Source organism: Calidris pugnax, unplaced genomic scaffold (genome assembly GCF_001431845.1).
Source record: "Calidris pugnax isolate Ruff unplaced genomic scaffold, ASM143184v1 scaffold105, whole genome shotgun sequence".
Taxonomy (NCBI): Eukaryota; Metazoa; Chordata; class Aves; order Charadriiformes; family Scolopacidae; genus Calidris; species Calidris pugnax.
The window spans coordinates 1,361,188-1,384,912 of NW_015090857.1; the positions used below are offsets into that span (position 1 = coordinate 1,361,188).

At 42.9% G+C, this 23,725-nt stretch overlaps 1 long non-coding RNA gene across 1 annotated transcript; it reads right to left on the minus strand.

The window, feature by feature from the left end:
* Positions 1 to 1,944: 1,944 nt before the first annotated feature.
* On the minus strand, positions 1,945 to 23,641 carry LOC106889162. The gene is made up of 4 exons (XR_001412265.1): positions 23,516 to 23,641; positions 18,381 to 18,443; positions 15,490 to 15,581; positions 1,945 to 2,076 (listed from the first exon to the last, which is right to left on the minus strand). It is a non-coding gene; the product is annotated as an uncharacterized LOC106889162 (long non-coding RNA).
* Positions 23,642 to 23,725: the final 84 nt, after the last annotated feature.

A 23,725-nucleotide genomic window follows, 5' to 3' on the forward strand; every position in this document is an offset into this window, starting at 1 on the left:
TTGCTTTTAACTAAGGGTAGCCTTTCTTAAGTATAAATTGCTTTCCTCTCTTGCTTTGCAAGAGAGCTCCAGAAGACTTACAGAGGGCAGCCTGGTAAACACAGACACAGAATATTTCCACTCTGATCTGTTGAAACAAGTTGTCTCTATGTTTCCCAGGTTTTTCTTTTGTTTTGTTTTGGTTTTTTTTGCTTTTATGGGTGCTAGTTAGTTCCAAACTTCTTGCCTTATTTTCCTCCTTATGGGTGTGGACATAGCTTTAGTTTTTATGTCTACATTGACATGACCTCAGCCTGACAGTACATGATGGGAAGCTGGAAGATTTATTGGCAGATGAGAGCCTGTTGGAAGAAAAGCTGGATAGTGGTAATTGGAGAATGAGTCAGTGTCTGGAGTCCAGCTGTGCTTGCTACACAAGCCTGACTAGAGAAATCCAAGTTACTCAGATTTCTTCCACTATCTGAAAATGGCTTTTTCAAAAAAAAAAAAGAATAGGCTTTATGTATGCTGGATGCATTTTTAGCTGGGAACATTTGTTTAAGGCAGCAAATTATCTTTATTCCTTCTTACTGTTGTTAGTGTTGCAGTGGAGTGTAGGAGCCGTGCTCTTGGAGAAGCAATTTGTTTTGCACGCGCAAACCAGCACGGCTGAAAGAAGTTGTGGCACCAACATCTCCAAATGCACCCACACCAGTTTGATAGGCACTGAGTTCCCTGACTAATATTGTTAAAACACCTGCATCCTGACCCTGGGAGGCAAAGCATTGCTGTTTCTTATTGCACGTGTTCACAGTGGTAGAAGCTTCAGAAGCACAGCAGCATCAGTTCCTGGCTGGTATTATTTTAACCAGAGAGTTGAATTATGAGGCTTGTTTCATCAACATCCCCCCCCAAAATTGAAGTTCTAACCTTTGAATAATACATTTTTTTAAAGGAAAAAGGCATTTAAATGTCTTTAGATAATATTGTCAAATTAAATACTGAATTTGAAGCAAATTTTATAAAACTAAGCTCTTATAAATCCAGAATTTTTTATCTCTTTTTCCATATGAATAAAACCACTTACTTCTAAGTGAAATATTCCTCCCAGATTGCAGCAAGAACCTCAAAGGATTACAGTGGATATTTGTTACCTAATTTTGCTGTCGAGACAAAGAAAAACAAAGAGTAAACTCATTGTGAGTAATTCACATTTTTCCATTTCTTTGCATTTTAATAATTCCTGAAAGTTTAGAAACATAATTAAGGCATTTCTTTTTTCAGATATAAGATGCATGACAGTGCACACACATTGAAGTTGCCCACTTTCTCATTTCAGGTTTTGGCGTATTCCTTGCAATTATAACTCTTGATAAGTGGACCAAAAGTTCAGGAGAGCAACCCTGACAAGATGGTGTATCTTGTATTTGTTACAGGCGTTAATAACACTATTTCTGGAATTTTAGACCCACTTGAGAATTTAAATAAGATAAAAACAGAAGGGAAATGATAACAAGCCATGTCATCCATTCTTCTCTGTCCCCATTACTCCACAGAGATGTTACAGAACTATTAATTCCAGCTCTGGGTAGCTATAAAGCCAGCAGTGCCTGCTGTGGTGGGGAGAGCTGAGCAGCTTTGTTCAAGCTGGGAATGGAGAGGGACCCACACAGGCTGCAGGAACAGGTCCCTGAATAAAGAAGATCCCCCTGAAGCATCTGGGACCTGGCGTAATTCCTGAACTCTCTATGGCAGTAGTACTTATTATTTATATTTATCATATTATTATCATATCATTATCATATTATCATATTTATCATATTGTTATCATATCACTATAATATTTATCATATTCTTTTGAATCTACCTTTATGAGGAGGAATCATTCACCACCATTACCAACTCAAATAGCAAATTCCTCTTCTGCAATTGCATTAGCAACAGTCTGCCAAGGCAGCCAGCAGAGCTCAGCTGTGTGGACAGTATTTGCTACTCAAATAAGTGAGTCCTTGTCTTTGCCACAAAATGTCAGGTGGAATGGGGACAATGCTGGTAGGTCACATGGTGCCCATCTCGCAAACTTATAGCACATCGTTTCTGAGGAAAAAAACAAGATAATTTTGTCACAATGCTGCTTACTCAGTTCTCTGGCATGTCTTACAGAAGAAGGTATTTTATTTTAAGGTCTCTTAAGAATTAGAACTACCAGAATTCGGTTTATAGACTATTCCATATCTCACATGGTTTCTCACACTATATTTTCACATTACAATAAATTCAGCAGTGATGCCAACAGAGGCATTTTCTCTTGTTCCCATGTGATGATGTGCCACGCTGTGAAGCAGATCAGGGACCTGAGTTGGCTTTAAGAAAAAGATTTAGTGTTTTTTGAACACTAGTTGAGTTCATAATCCAGTTTCCATTGTGAGCACACAAACCGTTGTTACAGTGTGACTAAAAAGTCCCTCCCCATCTTTCTTACAAGCCCCCTTTAAGTACTGAAAGGCTGCAGTAAGGTCTCCCTGGAGCATTCCCTTCTCCAGGCTGAGCAGCCCCAACTCTCCCAGCCTGGACTCACTCCAACAGGTCCATGTCCTTTGTGTTCTGAGGGCTCCAGAGCTGGATGCAGTACTATAATCACTAAGGAAGATAAAGATGAACTCCTACTAATGCTAAGGTGACTGAAAACAAGTCAGTAGGCAAAGAGCCTCACTACTGAAAGAAATTTAAAGCTACTTAAGTAGAAAATACAAATCTAAAGCAAGAGGACCACTGTGTGTTAGCCCCATGAGTGGGACATTGGATTAAAGTGCCAATATTCGTTCATAGCAACCATCACTAAGGGCATCAGTCATCTAAAAATGTGATATAAAAATGTGGACAGATAGATATCCTTCTCCAAATGAAGTAAAAGTGGGTTGTTTTCCATCTGGGATGTGGATAAATGAAATGTTGAAGTATTTGGTGAAAAATGTCAGTAGCCATTGGTCTTTTACAGTCGCTTTCTGCACCTGTCACTCAGTCACATCAGGGCAATGCAGAACACAGGTTGGTTATAGGTCTTTTTACACAGGTATGTGCATCTGTATAACGTGCAGGAGTGGCAAATACTGGAGCAGCCCAAGCACCTACTTAACGCATCTGTTTCTGACTGTGATTGGTACCAGATGCTGCAAAGGAAATTTCCACAGAATCCACGAGGCAAGCAGTCATGGAAGAACTGATCCATATGAGCAGTTTCTTCCTAACTTTGCTGTTTGGCTGGTACATGCCCTGAAGAATTGCATCTGACACCCTTTCCAAATTCACTCTCTCCCATTACCTTCATAATGTCTATATTGTTTATCAGACCCTGTACCTTTCTTTCTGTACCCTGCTGCAAGCTCGCCCCACCACCAGGGCTCTCACAGTCTGTGAATGATTCCTCCTAATAAAAGTAGATTAAAAATAATATAGATAGATGAAACCCAAATAATATAGATAGTTAAACATCTCAAAGATGATGTCTTCACACATGTTGTCTGAAAATCGGCACCTAAGTAGATGAAAGAGACCTAGATAAATGAGTGTGTTCACCAGAGGCAAGACAGCAGAAATCATCTGTCACTTTTGAGAGCCACTCAGTGTCCAGGCTGTGCTCACCACATGTACTGTCTTCTTCTGGCAGTGAGGAAGAAAAGAAGGACCTCGGAAAAAAGAATGGGGAAGAGGGTGAGGTTGTTCTGTGTGAAATGGAGCAGAGGGTCGTAGGCATGCTAAGGGGAAGAAAAGATCATAGAATCATAGAGTGGTTAGAGTTGGAAGGGACCTTAAAGACCATTGAGTTCCAACCCCCCTGCCCTGGGCAGGGACACCTCCCACCAGACCAGGTTGCTCCAAGCCCCATCCAGCCTGGCCTTGAACCCCTCCAGGGATGGGGCATCTACAACTTCCCCTGGGCAACCTGGTCCAGTGCCTCACCACCCTCACAGCAAAGAATTTAAAGGTGGTGATCCATAACTAGCCAAGTTGTACGTGTTCTCCTAATGACAGAAGAAGTGCTGCAAGCTTGCCCCACCACCAGGGCTCTCACAGTCTGTGAGCCACAGGCCAGCTCTGACACCACGGCTGCTCAGACTGCCAAAAATGAGCTGGGAGTCTGTACAGAGACAAGAAAAATGAAAATTAGAGGTAGAGCTGGAACCGGCAAGACAAGACTGTTAGCCATCCCTCAAGGGTTCAAGAGGGAAAACACCAGCATGAAAAGGTGTTAAATCCTAAATGAGAAGAGAGAGGGATGCTTGTCAGCCCAGGGACTAGTCAGGAGCTACTGGACCAGTGTCAGGAGTGTCGGTGGAGCTGGTGTGGGTGGCAGCTCAGCAGCCCTGTACATCCATTGCAGGGAGCTGTGGGACCACCCTGTCCTCCTCCTCATGACCGATGCCTGGTTGGGCAGCAGCTCCCCTGGGTGCTGTATCTGGAGCAGTGAGTTTATGAATCCTTAACCTAAGAGGTCATTAAATCCAGGCTAATTTTTGTGTGAGTCAATAAGCACTCGCTTAGTGGTTCTAAATTGTGCATATTTCTGCATGAGGCTACACACACCCAGAGAAACCAACACTAAATAGGGACCATAACAACTGATGAGCACTTACTTCTCAAGACTTAACTCTACTGGACTCTTGACCTCAGTAATTTATTGAACGATCAAATCCATGGATTATGTGTTGTATAAAACACTCGTGATTGTGTAAACTGAGAGAAATGACACATTTGTGAGTCTGTGCTGCAGATGCCTGATTGAAGCAAACCTTTTTTCAACAGGCTGTTTTGTATTATTTTTGAATCTCTGCGACAGCAGCCAGTTCCTGCCCCTTGATTTGATCATGCTGCAGTGATTCAACCCCTGGCATTTTTAGCAGATTCACCACAGGTCATTAGCTGTGACGTGTGTGTACAGTTTATTGAGTAGATAGCCCACAACTCTGCCTATTTTGTTTTTACAAGCATTTTTGTTCAGTTACACTGGGGCAAAGCAGTCAGCAGGAGAATATTTCATGAGGTCATCTTTTGCGGTAGGTTGGTTTTTTTTTTCAGTAGCAATGAGAATTTCTGAAACAGAATATTGTTGCTAATTACTTTCACTCACCTAATTTAGCCATCTAAAGGCTAAATGTCTGGTTTAGCTTATTGACATGGCTGCCTCGGTGATTAGGGGGGGAGAAGGGGCAGAAATCTCAGAGAGCGAAAGATCTCCAGTGTATTTTTGACATTTACTTTATCCCAAGATGAATCACCCTCCAGGAGTCCTCCCTCTTTCTGCTGAGCACAGAGGTAGTCAAAATGATAAATTCAAATTGGATGCCCACCCTTGCTCTTATGCAGTGTACGTACGAAGTTCTCTGCAGATGGACTGCAGAGAAAAAACATTACATAGACCCAGCTTGAAATCCCAGGCAGCTGACACATATTATTTTAGAGATATAGGAAGCAAAGTTGAGATTTTCTACTCCAAACCAAACAAAACCCCAGATCTCTGTCTTTTGCATTCTTATGATGAAAGCGGGATGAAGCTTCACTGAACTTGGTAGACATAGTTAGTCTTTTGCATGGCTTTTCAGTTCAAGGTAGTTCAGCTTCTTTTGTGGGTTGGTTTTTTTTGGGGGGAGGGTGGAATTTCAGTAGGACCCATCCCCAAAAGCTCAGGCCACAAGTCCACAAGCGAGGCCGTGAATGTGGTTTTGCAAATGGTCATCATATTTGAAGAAATATGGAGAGTCCATATTTCTGGAGAGTCCAAACCCGAGGAAAATAAAAAATGTAAAATTACAAAGAGGAAGACTGATAGGGAGGAGTGGGAACCTGATGATTTTCAAAAACCACCACAGAGGAAAAGCAATTATCACAGCAAGGAAAATTTCAGGGTAGACATCTGTAAAAACCTTTTCATAATAAAGAAGTCCCTGGGGGAGTTGCCAAGTTTTCATTACTGGAGCTTTTTAAAACTAAACAAGACAAATACCTTCACAAATGACTTAGGCATAGGTGCTCTGCCTCAGGGAAAAAGAAATACAACAAATATATCCTTCCTCTCTAGTCTTTCATTATCTGAATAATTTCTTACTTCTAAAAAAATATATCTTATTTCTCTGTTTCCTATAAATTTCTTATAAGTAAGAAGTGGGTTGACAGGAACTTCATGAAGTTCAAAAAAAGGCAAGTGGAAAGTCCAGTAGCTGGAGAAGAACAGCCCCGGGCACCAGCACGTGCTGGGGCCACCCAGATAAAAAGGCAAGTGGGAAGTCCAGTAGCTGGGGAAGAACAGCCCTGGGCACCAGCACGTGCTGGGGCCACCCAGATGGAAAAGGACCTGCGTGTGGGGATGGACATGACCCATCAGTGTGCCCATGCCACAAAGGCAGCTGACGTTACCCTTGGCTGCCTTAGGAGGAGTGCTGCCTGTAGGTAGAGGGGGGTGACCCTTCCCCGCTGCTCAAGCCCTGGTGGGGCCACAACTGAAGTGCTGTGTCTGGTTCTGGGCTCCCCGGTATGAGAGAGATGGACCTACTGGAGAGAGACCAGCGCCCATGCCACAAAGGCAGCTGACGTTACCCTTGGCTGCCTTAGGAGGAGTGCTGCCTGTAGGTAGAGGGGGGTGACCCTTCCCCGCTGCCCAAGCCCTGGTGGGGCCACAACTGAAGTGCTGTGTCTGGTTCTGGGCTCCCCGGTATGAGAGAGATGGACCTACTGGAGAGAGACCAGCAAAGGGCCACAAAGATGATGAAGGGACTGGAGCGTCTTCTCTGAAGAAAGGCTGAGGCAGCTGGGACCGTTCAGCCTGGAGACGAGATGGCTCAGGGGGATCTTACCAATGTGTATAAATACCTGAAGGGAGGGTGCAAAGAGGACAGAGGTGCCCCATGACAGGACCAGAGGAAATGGGGCATGGACTGAAACGCAGGAGCTTCTGAGCATCAGGAAACAGCATTTCACTGAGACGGTGACCAAGCGCTGGCACAGGTTGCCCAGGGAGCTTGTGGAGTCTCCATCCTCAGAGATATTCAAAAGTCATCTGGATACGGTCCTGGGCAACTGGCTCTAGGTGGCCCTGCTCCAGCAGAGAGGTTGGACCAGATGACCTCTGGAGGTCCCTTCCAACCTCGGCCATTCTGTGATTCTGTAATCAATGAGGAGAATAAGCAGACCCACAGAACAATTTTGAATGTTACTGGAATGTTACTGCTCTTTCCCTAGAGGTCTGTCGTTTCCTGACACCTCTACAAAGAGTTCCCGGTTTAGGTGTCCACGTTGATGGGCAGGAGGGGATGAGTCTGGGCCAAGGGCTGAAGAACACAACCAGCAGACAACTCCCTGACCAGAGTCCATGCTCAGCTTCCACTGACCTCCCTAGGAATTAATGGGGTTAATCAGGCCCCTGGATAAAGGTTGCTTTTCTATCAGAGTCCCTGCTCAGCTTCCACTGCCCTCCCTAGGAGTTAATGGGGTTAATCAGCCCCCTGAATAAAGGTTGCTTTTCTTTTTTTTTTTTTTTTTTTTCTCATGCAGAATTTAAGCTTCTGCATAATGGGGGCTAAAACAGCCTGTCAGAGTGCCAAGGTTATGGCCTTTATTTCTCTAGAGCATGCCAGAGAAGAAAATCCTAAATTGAAGATTTTGTTATAACCCTCATAATGTGTAAGTAAAGCAAAGACTCTTTGCCTCACCTATGCTTCCTTTATACCAGTCCTCAATGTACTTAAACATTAGGGAGAATATAACAAAATCTTCATCCACTGCCATAATGAAACATAACGAAAGGGGGTTGCCAGTGAGATAACTTTATTAGCGTGTTCGTAATACCTTTTTGCATTTCTGTAATCTTTGGTTTTCTTTTTTTTTTTTTAATTTGGTCTTTTTTCCAATTGATAATTACACTTGGCAACCTGAATCTACTTTGCCTAAAAACATAAATTCTGCTTTAAATCTTTTGTCAGGAGCAAGAATCAATGTCAAAAAAAGAGATTTTCAGAGTCCATATTTTCCCTTCTGCCTTGTCATACTGAAACCCAAACTTCCCAAACTGATTTGAAGTTTCCCATTCAAGTTGAGCTTCCCTACACCACCTTCCTAATCCCACCTCCTGCAGAGCAATGCCTTCATTTTAGTCTGTCACATAAATGCAACTCATTGATTTCTTTCTTGATAGGCATGCCACAACCTGCCCTAACTTCCTGAAATTGTTTCTAATGCATTTACTGGCCTTCAAAGTGAGGTAAATATTTTGTTTTGGTTGTCAAAGATTCTTCTTTATGTACAGTCATTGTGAGAAGACAGTCAATACTGTTACTGAGTACGTTTAGTGGGTGGTGTCGAAGTGACGAGCGAGAATACGCACTCTGGAAGCACAAGGAGGTTACCAAGGAAGACTGATATTTACCTGAAGGGATCAAGTATCAGTAAATAGGCATGAAAATAAGCAGCACAAAAATTATTGTGACTTCAAGATAAAATAGCAAAGTGCTAAGCCTAAAAGGGGCCACCAAAAATTATCTTTTCCATTTTCTACACATGAAATTTCAAGACAATTGATCCTCTTTATGCCACAGCTTCACCCCACACACCAAGTAGATGCAGTATTTCCTTTTTTTCTCTTTCATTCTCTTTTTGAAACACTTACTATTGCCATTGGCTATAAAAGCCAGCCAGATGAAGTGCTTCGTCATATGTCTCTTAATTAAGCTAGTGAGAACATTTAACCGAGCTGGCTTTTAATTTTCTCCTGCCACTCTACAATAAAAATGCATTCCCTAGTCTCCCAGTCACCTTTTAAAAATCTCATATAATGAGGAAGAGATATATTGGGCTCTTGATCCTTGCCATTTGGCTAGTATATTTGGCTTTTATTCTTCCTTCGGGGGGGTGGAGATACTCAGTTAAACATTGTTAGTTAGAGTAGCCCATTTAAAAGTCTTTTTCTGAAGAACATTTTACTGATTTTTGAGAACATTTTATTTATGGAGCTTAATATGTCTTCGCTTTCATTACTGAAGGCTGTACTGCAGCAAAGCTCTAAAAGACAAACCCAAAAGTAGATTAGTTGTCCCAACTATTCACACTTTCCAGACCCGTACTGGCACTTACTGGGTTTCATTCGCCTTTCTAGGGGGAGGAAAGCTTGAAAAGTAATCCAGTAATAAAGCCAAAACTCTCAGTACACTCTGGGAGCAAAAGTGTACGAAACAGAGGGGGGAAAAATACCAGGCTTTTATTTTATCCCTGGGCCCATACGGTGCAGACACCTCATGTAATGGATGCCATGTCAGAAGAAAGGGGTTTGGCGTAATAGTGAGGCCTCAAAATACAACTTGGGCTTGAAGAGCAGGTTCTTACCATTTTCTGACAGCAGAATTTACAAAGGTGAATTTGTTAATAATGGAGATAAGCAATGTCGTGTGAGTGCTGTGCTCCTGGGGGCTTGGGAAGAGTTAGGAAGTGCAGTGTACCCCCAAGTGAACAGCACTGCTAAGGGTAGGCTTGGAATTTGCAATTGCTGATACCCTCACTTACAAACCCTCACATTTTCAAGATAAAGCAATCTCACCTCTAATCTAGCAAAACTCGAGTATCGTGTCCAGTTTTGGGCACCTCAATCCAAGAGAGATCTGGAGGTGCTGGAGCGGGTGCAGAGGAGGGCAACGAAACTAGTGAAGGGCCTGGAAGACAAATCATATGAAGAGCGGCTGAAGGAGCTGGGGCTGTTTAGTGTGAGGAAGAGGAGGCTGAGGGGAGACCTCATCACTCTCTACAACTACTTGAAAGGACACTGTAGAGAGGTTGGTGCTGGTCTCTTCTCACAGGTAATTAACAATAGAACGAGAGGGAACGGCTTCAAGCTCCAACAGGGTAGGTTTAGATTGAACATTAGGAAGGAATTTTTCACCGAAAGAGTGGTCGGGCATTGGAACAGGCTGCCCAGGGAGGTGGCTGAGTCACCATCCCTGGATGTGTTTAAGGGACGTTTAGATGCAGTGCTGAGGGATATGGTGTAGGGGAGGACTTTGTAGAGCAGGGTAGATGGTTGGACTCGATGATCCCAAGGGTCTCTTCCAACCTCAATGATTCTATGATTCTATGAAAATAACCACATAGTTATGCTTGGCTAAATACAATTCCAAACCCAACTGATATCAGAGGAGTGATTATTTTTTTCAGCCCGAAAGTGTTTTGACGTGTCAGTCAATGGTGGATTTCCACATATGAGTTACTTACAGCTTCCTCTGAAGCTCTGGTGTGCTGGTTTCGCAGACATCCACCATGGCACTAGGAAGCTGAGCCTGAGCTGTATTCATTTCCACACAGCCGTCAGCAGAGAAAGTCAATCCCTCTGTTGACAGGAGCTGTAGACAACCGAGCTGTGTGTAAGGCAAGCTGCAGCACCCTACCAGATTACCAATTTCACAGTGAAAAGCTCTTCCCTCCTCTTTTCAGTCACATTTCAGTTGACATCAGTGTGTATTTTCCATTAAGTTATAGAGCTGACTCCCAGCGGGCATTTTGGGACAGTGACTTGTGAGCTTTCCCTGAGGTTTGTAGCAATCTGGCAACACACGTGAACATCTGAAATGGATAGTGAGGTAAGACCTCCAGTTACCCATACAATATAAATAAGCAATGTATGAATGTGAAACAGAGAACAGGAAAAGTAAGCCTTCGAAATGATGTTTAGGACTGATTTACCATTTCATGGTTTTCAGGAGCTTTTTTTGCTTCCAGTGTGATTTCTGATTTCTTAGACAGATATTTCCAAAAGCACTACAAGATCTACTTTACTCTTAGACCACAAATCTTCTATATAATTCTACTTTATGAATAATTTATATTATTTTCTTAAAATCAGCTAGATAGATATGTTCTTAGTCCTAGTCCAATATAAAATCTAGGTGCATCACAACAGCCCAGGAAAAAACCTCAACAAATAGTACAGGTAAAAAAGGCTAAAAGGCTGAGATGAAAAGAAGTGTCTTCCATAAATTAATTGTGAGAAGCAAAGAGCAGGCTGCTCCCCGGGGAAGGCAAGCCAGGAGCAGGGGTGACAGCAAGGTGATGGGGCACCATCCTCACCAGCAAGGGCACAGTCCCACCGTGTCCGAGGAAGGAGAGCAGGGCAGGTCTGGTGACAGTAACCTGGGTCAGTCACAGCCCCGGCAGGTCCTCGGTGATGAGGCAGGTCTGAAGCCAAATCAGCAGGTCAGGATGAGGGCCAGGCACAGGAATACCTCCTGCGTGGCTCAGGCCAGGACTGAGGTCACAGAATCATAGAATTGTCTAGGTTGGAAGGGACCTTTCAGATCATCTAGTCCAACCATCAACCTCACTCTGATAAAAACCATCACTAAACCATGTCTCTAAGCACCATGTCAACCCGTCTTTTAAATACCTCCAGGGATGGTGCCTCAACCACTTCCCTGGGCAGCCCATTCCAATCCTTAATAACCCTTTCAGTGTAAAAAATTTTCCTGTTGTAGAGAGTGAGAAGGTCTCCCCTCAGCCTCCTTTTCTCCAGGCTGAACACCCCCAGTTCCCTCAGTTTTTCCTCACAAGACTTGTGCTCCAGACCCCTCACCAGCTCTGGTGCCCTTCTCTGGACCCGCTCCAGCCCCTCAATGTCTTTTTTGTGGGAAGGGGCCTGGTGTGAGATTTGTCATGCATGGACCTCCATCCTTCCTCCTCTTTCTCTGCCCATGTCTGTGATGAAGGTCACAAAACAAACTTTAGCGTTTGCCTAATCTTATATATGAAATTATCCTGAGTTAGGCAGAGGGTAACACTCCCCAGTGAGGATCTGCAGCAGCTGGTGCAGAGAGATGACTGAACCAGGCAATAACCAAAGAAAGAGATGCACCTAAAACATTTTCCCCATTTTAATGGCTTTAGACAGCAAAACTAATTCCTGTTTCAAAGTGTCTTCATTTACTCAGGATTCAACAAATCAGCTGCCTTTGGAGAATAAGGTCTTTCACATAAAGGTCAAATTTTTGAGCACCCGCCCAGGACCTGGGAAGCCCTGGGTTCCAGTCATATTGCAGCTGGAGAGGGTTTGAACTCACAACATCTAACTCTCTTAACACATTTGTGAGATTTTTTTTATATCCCCTTTTTAATATCCACTACCAAGCAGGTGGACATGAAGGGAGCAGACCAAACAAAAAGTATAGAATCAAAGAATCATAGAATCATAGAGGTTGGAAGAGACCCTTGGGATCATCGAGTCCAACCATCTCCCCTACTCTACATAGTCCTCCCCTACACCATGTCCCTCAGCACTGCATCTAAACGGCCCTTAAACACATCCAGGGACGGTGACTCCACCCCCTCCCTGGGCAGCCTGTTCCAATGCCCGACCACTCTTTCAGTGAACATTTGTGTTCTCTTAACACATTTGTAAGATTTTTTTATAACCCGTTTTTAATATCCACTACCAAGCAGGTGGACATGAAGGGAGCAGACCAAACGAAAGGTCTCTCCATAGGGACACGCCAATTTCACAGCATAGACATCATCTTCAAATTACCTACCTTCCTGTATATTTTCTCTCATTTCTGAGGTGATGCGTGTCCTTGGAAGGCTATAAAGGGATTTATAGGGACATGCCTATTTCACAGCATAGACATCATCTTCAAATTACCTACCTTCCTGTATATTTTCTCTCATTTCTGAGGTGATGCGTGTCCTTGGAAGGCTATAAAGGGATTTTACAGACTATAAAGCAGGATTGCATTTGCTGCCACCAAGCTAGCCCCCAGCTAAAGTGCAAACATTTGGACTGGCTGGGCTCTATAGCACCGATGGCTTCTGTCCTGCTTTTGTGGCAATGTGACAGCAGCTCTGAACGACCCGTGCTGTCACTGCAGCACTCTGGATATGACCCTTCTTTTCCTAAGCTCAGCACTAGTCATCCCCCAAAATGGAAGACAATATATGGTCCCAGGAAAGGGTGCTGGCTTCTCACCCAAACCCTCTGTTGGGTGGTAGAGTGGAGGACACAAAGGGCACTGTCCTATCTGAAACAGCACTGGCTACACTCAGTGTTTTGGGTGAAGATGAGGTCTGTGATGCCAAGCTCTCCCCATCATCCTACCCATGAGGAGCTGATGGTCCTCAAGTGGCCGGGCATGGCTGAAATTTGGCAGCTCCTCGTTCAGCAGGCACAGCCAGGGCAAATTAGAAGCCAAGGGGCAGCGACAGGCATGGCTCCTTATACAGAATAAGTTGATACAAGGCATATGCCAATCAGGCTATAAACAGAAAGTGGGCTAAAAACCGGTGTGGTTAAGCTCTCGTATCACAGACCACTTCTGCCATCACGTCAGGTGAGCCATCTGCCCCTGAGGACAGGGAGACAAGAACACTGTCCACCATTTGCCCCAGGACTCATCATCTGGTGAGCTTCCAACCTCACACAAAGCACGAGGCAGCATCTTGGCAGCTCTTTACGCTTACTTGCCCATTGCTTTGAGTTAAAATTTGAAAAACCCCAGAAATCTAGTTTGCATTCCTCTTCTGCCTCATTGAACTCAAATCTTTTATCCCTCCAGTGTGTCCTTCCAGCATAGTGGTAAAAACAGGATTCAAGTTACTTGGGCAGAGAGAGAAGGCTTGAACAAATGACCTTTTAATTCAATTAATGCGTTCCCGCAGCAAATTATTTCTTTACAATAATTCATTTTTTATGAAATATAGACACCAAATTCAATATACATAAATTTCCCTCCAAGCTTATCATATTGTAGAATAATAAACACAAAAAAAAAAAATCCTAAGAAATATAGTAACTTGATAGCAAATCTACAAAACCCCAGCATTATATATCATGTTGTAGAATCATAAACACACAAAAAAATCCTAAGAAATATAGTTACCTGATAGCAAATCTACAAAACCCCAGCATTATGGAGAAGACACAAAAGACAGGCCAGCTACCGGGACATGGGAATCAACTTTTTTATCCAATAACTCATATTTGTTACTCTTTTCAGTAGTTATTTAAAACAAGCCTGTACCATTTTAAGGTATAAGATAAAGTGTGTTAAGAACAATAGAAATAACCACGTGGGCATAGAATCATAACTACTCTCAGGACTTTATATTTACTAATGCATTAATTTTCTATTAATATCTCATTCCTTCATAGGGAATGAGTGAATTTTATCCATTCTTGATTAAAACACTAAATAAAATCTCAGAAAACATGTTATGCTGTGTTACCTTTACAGTACAACTAACGATTTTGCTTATTTTTGCATTTTCTCAGTTCTTCCAATCTGCACTTTTAATTGGAGGCTTAGTAAATACGTACCCCAGATATCTGGCCAAGCTTTCCATATAGCTGCATGCAACCAAGATACACTTCTCTAGCTCTCCTCTCTCAGCTCTCTCCCCAAACAAATCCATGCCCAGTTTTCCAGACAGAGCATCAACCCCACAACTTCCCCCTGTGGCTCCTGAGTCCCCGCTCCAGTGGCTCCAACAAGGGAGCATAATCCTCCCAAGAGGCCACTTCATGCTCTTCCCCTCTCCCCGCCTCAGAGGCTCAGAGGAAACACTGCACGGGGTGTGCTTTGGATGGGCCGTAACATCGGGGTGGAGAAATGTTTCACTGTGACATAAAAGTTGTTGCCCCCACAGTAATTAACACACTTCACATTCAGTCTCCGCTGTTCAAACCATAAGAGTTTAGGGGAACTTCACAGAAAATTGGATTTTCGTTGGAGAGCCCTAAGGCAGAGCCCTAGAGAGGACTTTCACACCTTCAGCCACAAATGAAGCTGGGAGGAAGGAGAAGGGAACTGTGGCCTTATATAAAAATACTAATCGCTCGCTTTAACACTGTTTTTTACCAAGTAGAGTCAAAACATTTGGTACTTGTCTTAACAACCAAATACAAGGTTTCATTCATTTGCAGCAGATCTATTGAGTTTAATTCTGTGTGAATAAAAGTAACATTTTATAGATTTCATATTGACCCATTATCCTACTACCAGTTTTCTTGACAATTCTGCGCAAGGGTTTTCTGATTGTTCTAACGCAAAATACCCTGCTCCACTTCTGGAGAGTGTCCTTTTTGGCATCTTCATTTCTACTTAACAGTTTTCTTTGTGCTTGTGTAAAGAAGGGGACAATAAATGGAGTTCAGGGTTGTTGGTTTTTTTAAACAGAATTTTAAAATTCTGTTAAATTTTGTAAATATACCTAGAAAAGTATGTAAAAGTCAATCCAAACTCAGTCCTAACATTCTTCAGGAAACAAGTCTCTGAAGTCCCACGTTACCAAAACCATTACACGGCTGCAGGCAATTTAGCTGGTTTAACCATGGGGAAAAGCAAATCCTCATTTCTGTAAGAATCTAAGTACAGCATTTTCATCTCTGCCAAAACCATCCTATTTGATGTGTGAAACCTTTTCATCTATAAACTTGGGTATTAGGACACCTTCATCTCACGGTGCTGCGAAGTTTAAGAGGACTCTATGTACCTGCAGGTGGAATTCTTTCTTAGATACCGTCTGCCATACGATCTGCCAGCGGCTGGTCACAGCATCACGAGTATCTCAGAGGTCTCCTTTACCTGCAGGTATCAAAAGGGTGACATCTTAATAATTGTAATACTTTCATTGTGTTGTATGTTCTGCTAAAATATAACTGTATGTCTACATAAAGATTTAAAGTTAACAATATAAAATACCTACAGATCTGCACTAAGCTCAAAATATTTATCCACAATCTCTTCGTTCCAGAGTTCAGCAGTTACTTTTCCATAGATTTGGAGGACGAGACAGATGGCATTTCACGGTAGAAACCAGATGAGACACCACAGAGGCAAATTTGTAACATATGGCAAATACAAGTCTCTTCCTGGCTGTGGTAGATCATGGCAACGTTTTCCCCAAATACTTGTGTTGTTTTGCAGTAGTGCAATATTTCCAAGCTTTTTTCAGATGGTGATTATCAGTGTCTTGATTTCAGAAATGTATGTCTTGAGACAAAATTGGTTTATGATAATCTCAAACATTTAGCTTGTTTCGTGGTATTTTTTTGTCTGAAGTGGGCTACGCTTCTGTTCTGGAATAACAGTGCATAATGTGGCAGCCCACATTTAAACTGCTTTCCAGCAACAAGTGTCTGCAGAGACATCCATCAGCATGCAAAATCTGTGATGCAGAGAACTAATGCTTCCAAAAATAAGGACACAAAGATGCTGACTGCTCAATACAGTAAATTAACACCTTCTATCTAACAGAGCAGGGCTGAAATAAGGTTACATCAGTCTCACAGAAGACGTTAACTTGCTTGAAAAACAGTTTGCACACGTATGACTCATTGTACACAAAGCTGATTTTTTTCCACGTCCACTAATGTGACAATTATGAATGACTCCAGTCCCTGAAAAATTTCTCAAATAATAAAAATCTGGCCACCAGCTAGGCCTAGCTACAGGGATCCACATGTGTACAGGGTTTGTTTTTCTCCAATTCCTGCCACTGCAAGTTTCCAATGCTATTACGTAAGTACATCTTACTGACTGCTGAGATCTGGCCATAAAGCAGAGATAAGGTCACACAAGGTATTTCTCAAATCATCTACTTCCTATAAAGCCTTCAGTGACTTGAAAGAGAACTTGAAAAATGTGGGGGAAACTAAATGTTGATGAATTACAATGTATCTATGCAGAAAAGAAGCAATTACTATCTTTGTAATACCCATAATTGCCTCTGAGAATGACCTTGCTTAGCTATAACTCATGGCACTCTGGTGATTCCAGTGCCTTCATCATTAGGAAGGTTTTGCTCTTCACAGGAACATTTTCGTCTAATTTCGCATGAGGATTAAAATACAGCTCTGCAGAAAGTCTGCACAGCACTTAGAAAAGACAGTGGCTAGCAAGAAAAACTCTTTACAGCTCAGGTCTCTGAATAGCTTTCTTTTAATTAATTGTATGTATTTTCGTAACATGTTCTCAAGACTAAAGCAACGGAAGTATCTACTTTCCTCTGACCCTCTTAGACCTTTTGTCTTTATCCTGTTGAATAGCAAGCTAACTTCCCCACAGTAATGATTGCTGCTGATATTTCATTTTTTTTTTCTATTCGACATTTCACAGTTTTAAGAAACCAGTTAATTGGAATCTTTTTGAATTTCACAGGATCTTTGTCACCTTCCTTGTATCATGTTTCTGTTCTGCCTTCTTAATTCTTCCCAGAAAAGCTGACAAAATGTTTATTCACAAAACACACCGAAGTACAAAAACGCCATTTTCACAAGATATTTCAGTCAACATATGCAGATGTACTGTAGGCTACATCTCTGTCAGAGAATCAGAGAATTGTAGAACAGTTTGGGTTGGAAGGGCCAGTTAAAGGTTATCTAGTCCAACCTCCCCTGCAACGAGCAGGGACATCTTCAACTAGATGAGCATACAGGTATGTATGTATGTATGTACATATACAGGTAACAGTTTTCTAGGTTAGCCAGATTCTTCAGCTCTACTGATTTCCAGGCAAGCTGGAAGTCCTCAGTATATCCAAAACTCATATCGCCTCTCTTACATGGTTTAAGGAGAACTCAGGTTGCCCAGGGAGGTGGTTGAGGCTCCATCCCTGGAGGTGTTCAAAAGACGGGTTGATGTAGTGCTGGGAGGTATGGTCTAGTGATGGTGATGCTTTTTGTTTGTTGTGTGGGTGTCTATTTTTGTCAAAGTTAGGTTGACAGTTGGACAAGATGATCTTTAAGGTCCCTTCCAACCTAGAAGATTCTGTGATTCTGTAAATGTAACATTGTAAACTTGAAACTTATTTCTATCACTCCAAATTCTGGAAATTCAGACGTAATGCTTCAATCAACAGCACTCCCTGAAAATAAAGCAAAAATAAGCCAATAGTTTGCTTGACTACAGTAAGCGTGGCGTTCTCCAAAATACTTTAGAAGGGTCTGTATATCCTGCCAATTTTAAAGAAAGGAATGAATTGCTAATAAAAAATTCTGACTGCCTCTGCCTTCTGATCATCATTAAGACAGTTCTCTTCAGCTGCCTTCAGCAGCAAATTTTAATCATAAGAGTATTTATTTGGTTTGTTTTCTTATCCCCAAATAATTTCTACTTCTAGCACTTCTCATTTTGCCACCCGGTCATTGAAATTTTGATTTGAAGATCCATAATATGAAAGACTGATAAGCAGTATTCAGAACCTGCTTTTCCAGGGGAACGTGGTGCTAATGACACAGCAAATATTTAATTTTAAGCTCTTTATTGCTAATTTTGGCTCTGTTCCTCCTTTGGTATCTATGTCTGCGTGCTTTTGTTGTCTGTCAACTGTTAAATAAGCCTACAGGAAATAATTTCAAATGGTTACCCGATTAAGATCAATACCTTCATTTCCTTTGTGTGTGGCGGCAGATCCCTCTTTCCCAAGCAGCCATTACATTTCATTCACTGGATACACATTAAAAAGAGCAAGAACAGGAAAAGAGAACAAGTCCATTAGTTCAAACAACTTCGCTACCATCACTTTATCAATAACTCTGAAAATACCCAACTTTAAACACTTTCAGCATTTTTCTTTGGGCAAACGCATTTCCAGGTGCAGGAAGGTACAGCAAATACTAAAACTACACATGATTCTACAATATATATCACTGAATTATCTAATATTTAGTGTTTCAATCACAATGTTGCCCTCAAATATTTCCGTTTCTCTTCTCTTTAGATTTTCATTACTCAGAACGCATACAGCACACAAATTAATTATTTTGATTTTTTTATCAGTCTCTATAGAGATAATAGAAATAACTCTATTTAGAAATTCTACTTTGTCGTTGTATGACACTCTGTTTGTAGCTGATAATTCAGCAGCATTGCTGAATATACTAGTTAAAATCAGCTGAAAGCACTGCTGCCAGCAGCTTATCTTGTTTCATCTCCTTTATTTATACCTAATCATAAAAACAATTGCCTTCAGCATGGGGAACCTCTGCAGAACTGTGGACATCTCAAGGCTCATTAACTTCTACTCAGAGACCACATTTGGTTTGGGCATATTTCAAATTTACATAACGATGCTTGAACAATTGCAGTCTTAAACATTCGTATGCTCAGAATTACAAAAGTAGCTGTAAAAGTACTTCAGTGCAACACATCTTACTGTCTCTGACACAGCCCCAACCTTGGGATTACAAAATGGTGATGTCAGATTGTATCATACTATCATTGATTTCAAAAAGTACAACAAGAATGCACGCAAAATTCATATTTTTATATGTTTGTGAAATATATGAAAACTAAAATTGAGCATGATATATAAATGAAAAGTGCGAAAACTAAAAGTAAATGGTAACGAAAAGGGGTGTGGCTTCTAAGAACTTAACTTTGCCTGTTTTTTCTGGATTATTTGTAGATTAATTTTTTAGTGTCAAAAATGCAAGCGTATATTGATTAAAAGTGGGACTCTATATTTCACAGATAGGCTTCATGCAAAAAAATACCACACAGCTCCTGACACACTTCCACTGTTTGATTCAAGTGAATGGGTTTTTTGATACTTAGATACTCCTGTGGCTGGCTTTGATATTTTTTTCTCCAACTTTGAGCAGAGGTTCTGTTCAATGAAAGAAAGAGAACATAAAACTGCTTTGAGAGGACACTGTATTGGGCATGATGTATAAGCTTGGAATCTAATGAAAAACTTGGGATCATTTTTATTTTAGGATACTCAGATGATTCCTTATGGGCATTGTTTGGAGAACAGGTTCTTCTGATATCATAGCAAGGACAACACATACATAAGAGCCACATAAATAGTTGACATCAACAGAAGTAGTAGGATGGAAGAAAATAGTAGGTCAGAATTGCAAATTTGCAAAGCTCATAGTAATGGGGGGCAGAGAGAGAAAAGAATAATGAAGAATATCAGTGGCAGCCGATTTGAGGGGCAAACCTTGGCTTCCAACTCAAACCTTTCAAAAAGTCTGGATGGTTTGTGTCTATGAGCCTGAGTTGCTGAACTGGGGAGAAGCATCTCTCTTGGCAAGTGCTAATCTGATCTCTTTGTCAGGGGAGAGAAAGCTGAGGATGGGGAATCACCACAGCTCACTCCACCTCTCGCCATGGCAAGTCCACTGCTTGATGGTAAGGACCCTCTATGTTCTACTCCAGCTGTATGATCTTACTCTTAATGACTTATCAGCATGCAGTTCAGCTGCTAGATACTCGATATGAGCAACTACATTGAAATCCAACTCCAAAAGGATTTAAGATGGTAAAATATAAACGGAAATATTTTCATCCCATTAATGAAAATATAGCGACTAAAAGTCAAGCATGCAGAATGTTTTCACAGAAAACAGATTATATCAAGAAATTGCTGTCTCTTTTGGTTGCTCTTTTTCAGGATTGCATTGGCTGAAATGCATACATGGAGTGGAAAAAGCAGGGCAGGCAGCAGATGTGTTAAATTGGCTCACTGAGAGATTTCAAACCAGAGCTGTGATTATGGAGATCCCAGCAACTCGAGTGACTCCAGTGGGACTGCCAAGGAGTCTTGGTGAAAGATTATTTAACATTTTTATTGATTAATCAGGCAATGATATTCATGTAAAGCTTGCCGGTAACAAACAGATGACTTTAATAAAGGATGGCATTACTTTCTTGTTACAGATTGATTTGATTTGCCTTGCAGGCAAACAAAATAATTTCATTGTAGCTAACTGCACCATAATACATCTGGAAACAAAAAGGAATATGGGCTATAAGCTCATGTTTAAAAAAATGCCTTGGAAAGCGGTAATCACAGCAGAACGTACAGAAAGCTGTCTGAGTAGGAGACCTTGGGGAAATGGTATGGCAAAAGGGATTAGCATGACCTTTTGGGGGGCTGTAAAAGGGAACACAGAGTAGAAGGTTGGAAATTGCCTAACCCCTGTACTACTACTATTAATGCTAATTGGGTATAACTTGCTTTCTAATTTGGTGTATCTGCTTACAACATCAAAATAGCGGAAAGCATTCTTAGGAGTGTCACCGAAAGTGATCTAGCTGCTGAAAAGCTGGCATTGTGATACCCATAAAGATACCCAAGGGTAGGTGCTAGCCCATCTCTGTGAAAAGAGGTAGTAAGATTCAGTGACTGGAATGTTAATTTAGACAAAATTGAAAAGAGAGACAATGTTTTAGCTGCAGACAAGTCACACAGCTGGCTGATCTCATCACGAGCCATCAAATCACAGTCATGCCTTGAAATCTGTGAATGTATCGGTTCCTCGCTTCTGCTCTTTCCTTTGTGGGACTTGGTAAGAAAAGTTTCCTGAATTGCTTTCAATATACCCACCAGACATGCTGGAATGGTTTAGCTTCACTGAATTGTTTTGGTTTCACAAAGAAATATCTTTGCATCACCAACAAAACAGACAGGCCATAGTAAGTGTTCTAGCCTTACACTTCACAAAACCATTACCCGATAGAATTTGAACAGCAGAAAATTAGAAACTAAAACTATTTACAGCGGTCACTAACTTACTGCCTAAATTAGGACACATGGGACAGGACATGTCTCCTCTAATCTTACACAGCTGTGACCACAGGCTCCATTTCCAGTCACAGGGAGAACCCAGGGAGTGCTCCACTCAGGCTGCTTGACAGCCATCTGAAGGTGAGCCATACCATGCACGTGGTTACAACATAGGTATTAGGTGAGATGAGTCCTACCCATGCATCTCATGTCCCCCACGATGGAACCTGGGAAGTACAAGGAGTATTTCTGACGTAACTACTTCATCCCCCTGTGCTGGGCACTGGTGAGGCCCCATCTTGAGTACTGTGCCCAGTTTTGGGCTCCCTAACACAAAAAAGACATTGAGGTGCTGGAGTGGGTCCAGAGGAGGGCAACAGAGCTGGTGAGGGGTCTGGAGAGTAAGTCTTATGAGGAAAAACTGAGGGAGCTGGGGGTGGTCAGCTTGGAGAAAAGGAGGCTGAGGGGAAACCTTCTCGCTCTCTCCAACTCCCTGAAAGGAGGGTGTAGCCAGGGGGGGTCCATCTCTTCTCTCAAGTACCAAGTGATAGGACAAGAGGAAATGGCTTCAAGTTGCGCCAGGGGAGGTTCAGGTTGGAGATTAGTAAAAATTTTTACACTGAAAGGGTTATCAAACAATGGAATGGGCTGCCCAGGGAAGGGGTTGAGGCACCATCCCTGGAGGTGTTCAAAAGACGGGTTGACATGGTGCTTAGAGACATGATTTAGTGATGGTTTTCTTATCAGAGTTAGGCTGATGGTTGGACTAGATGATCTGAAAGGTCCCTTCCAACCTAGACGATTCTATGATTTGATATTAGGCAGGTAACAAATTTCTCTTAGAGTTCAGGGGAGGGCTCTCTAACTCAAGGGCTGTTGGGACACACAAGCCCCCGCGTCGGGCGGGCTCAGAGACTGGCAGCTGGGGTCAGCATTAACCAAACGAAAGCATGGATTTCAGGATAAAAAGCATGTGTAAAATTAAACTATTCTTTTGAGGAGTGGCTGCAAAACGCTCTGAGCCAAAAGGTGTTTATTTAGGCAGCGGCAACGCCAATTGACTTTCCAGTGAAGACGCAGCCTTAGGAAGCACGGGACGGGGATAACGAGACCTCAGTTGTGCAAGGTGGTTTTCAGCAACCCCACCTCGGTGATACCCAAGTGTTACCCGGCCATACACGAGTAGCAGGAGTGCTGGGGGGGACACACCAAGAGCTGCCCCCCCGGCCAGCGAGGTGTGCTTTGCAGTATGAGCAGAGAAAGGGGTTTTAAGGCAGGGGACATCTTTTATCAGCCTAACTTAAAAACAGAAACCAAAACAACAAAACCAACGGAACTCAGAGCATCTTCAGATCCTAAGTCCATCATGTCTACAATTATGCTAAAAACTATCATATTCTGTTTGATATATAAAGCGTGGGGGCACCTCCCCTATGAGGACAGGCTGAGAGAGCTGGGGTTGTTCAGCCTGGAGAAGGCTCCAGGGAGACCTTAGAGCAGCCTTCCAATATCTGAAGGGAGCTACAGGAGAGCTGGGGAGGCTTTTTAGAGGGGCATATAGTGATAGGACAAGGGGTAATGGCTTCAAACTGGAAGAGGATAGATTTAGATTAGGCGTCAAGAAGAAATTCTTTGCTGTGAGGGTGGTGAGGCCCTGGAAGAGGTTGCCCAGAGAAGCTGTGGCTGCCCCATCCCTGGAGGGGTTCAAGGCCAGGCTGGATGGGGCTTGGAGCAACCTGGTCTGGTGGGAGGTTGGATCTGGATGATCTTGAAGGTCCCTTCCAACCCAAACCACTCCATGACAGGATTCCATGTGCCACACTGAGAGGCTGAGACCTTGGCAGGGTCACACCTTGGTGAAGAACACACCGGGAGGGCACAACTGCCTTCAGGGACAGCCTGGGGAGCACCTCCAGAGAGTCACACACGGGTTTGTCTCTCATGGAGGATGAGGTGAGGAAGAAGGGCCGCCGGGCAGGGAGTGAATGGGGGACGGACGCACCTGAGGGGGCCGGGAAGACCAGCCTCGCCCGGGTCTCTCCTCAGGGAGGCGGCGGGAATCTCCTCCCCTCACACCCGCGCGCCCAACGGGCCCCAAGGCGAACCCGGCGGCAGCGCCTCGCGTCCCCCAGCAGGGAGGGCCCCGGCCGCCTTCCCGGGGGCCGCCGACCGCCGCCGCGGGGGCGGAGGCAGCGGGCGAGCGCCTCCCCTG